Here is a 1,506-nt window from a genome sequence, read left to right on the forward strand (position 1 = left end):
AATGAAGCTCTAAAAACACCCGAGCGAAGCCAAAGACATCCGTGACATTGTCCCCGAAAGGTCGTAAATCCACATGGACAGTTATTGTGGAGTGGAAACATTATCTACGTGCGCCACGGGTCTCACAGTGGCAACAAACAAACATCTGCTAAGTGTTTGTCTGGGACAGGGAACACTTTATTGGGTATACCTGCACATTCATGGTGTGTTGAATCTCTACAAAGTAGGTGTCAAAGTCAAGGCATATTCTGGAGCAAAATGCACTGTTCAGTTAGAACGATTGTTGTCAGTTACATTTTGGGGCTGCCGTGTTTCTTCCAGCAATGGACGGACTTGGTGTGGCGCGTACTCAACAGGCTTTCAAGCTTTCCGCCAAACATAACAAAGCCCACAATGGTCAACAGTTCAATTTTAGTTTTGTCAGACCACAGGACTTGTCCCCTAAATTTAAGGTCTTCATCCCGATGTGCATTTGCAAACTGTAACGTGACTTTTTTTTATGTTTCTTCTTCCTGTCAAGAAGCAGGGTGTTTCAGATGAACCTTGGAATACATCCACAGGTAGGTCTCTAATTCACTTAAATGTTGTCAATAAATCTTCATCTAGGCTTACCCAAATTGTGTAATTTACCAATAATTATGTAAACCTTAATTGATGTAAACAATGAGTGAATTTCGACTATTAAAGACTTCTGGATCGAAATGCGTTGTCCACTGTCTGAATTAATGTTTTTTTTTGTTTTGTTGTTTGTTACTTTAAAATTTTCTGGGGTTGCTTTGCTCCACCTGGCACAGGGTGAGTGAAATCAGTGAAGGGTAGAATATATTTTCAAAGACTATCGAAGCCTTCTGTCGTGAAATGTGCTGTCCAGTGTCAGCAACACCAAAGCATGCAACTCAATATGGTCAAAGGCAGACAAGAATTCCACCTGAAAGCCTCGTGCCTCTCTTTACATGTGTTACGTTTGGAGCTGATAAGGCTGATGGCTTTTCCAGGGCGATTCATCAGAGGACGACAGCTTAGTTGGGTCACAACGGCAATCCGTAATCAACATAAATAAGTTGTACCAGGTCGAAGCCGATGAGAAGCGAGAGCTTTGGGAGTTCCTGCCAAAAGTTTCACAACTTACAGTTTATCTTGGCCCGCAAAAATGTCATCACCCGCCACTCTCACTGATAGCACACTTGAATGATGCTTAACATAAGCAGTCATTCTACTTTGCGGTCATGTTTCAAGCCTCCGGTATGCACACTCCACCAGATTTCTGCGTGGAGTCATCACAGCGTGAAGAGAATTACGGTCGATGGCGAATGCTGCGAGCGGTTCGTCAACACCATGCGCGATCGATGACTGTCCATCCCACATGCACGCACGTGCAATGCCGGGATTCCAGAAAGCTGCTTGTGGATGGAAGCCAGAGACTCAGCTAATAGTCAGTCCATGACTTTGCGTTTGCGGCAATTTGAAGCTGTTGGTTGCAATTATTGGGGGGCCGGGGGGGGGGGG

The 1,506-nt window shown here is 44.6% G+C and overlaps 1 long non-coding RNA gene across 1 annotated transcript in view; it reads right to left on the bottom strand.

The window, feature by feature from the left end:
- Positions 1-820: 820 nt before the first annotated feature.
- The window catches only part of LOC109531881 (uncharacterized), a 21,481-nt gene continuing 20,795 nt past the window's right edge, over positions 821-1,506 (bottom strand). The window contains exon 4 of the long non-coding RNA XR_002171268.1: positions 821-1,106. This is a non-coding gene — a long non-coding RNA (uncharacterized LOC109531881). The remainder of the gene's footprint in view (positions 1,107-1,506) is intronic.

The sequence above is a fragment of the Hippocampus comes genome, unplaced genomic scaffold (assembly GCF_001891065.2).
Source record: "Hippocampus comes isolate QL1 unplaced genomic scaffold, H_comes_QL1_v1.1 scaffold22, whole genome shotgun sequence".
Taxonomy (NCBI): Eukaryota; Metazoa; Chordata; class Actinopteri; order Syngnathiformes; family Syngnathidae; genus Hippocampus; species Hippocampus comes.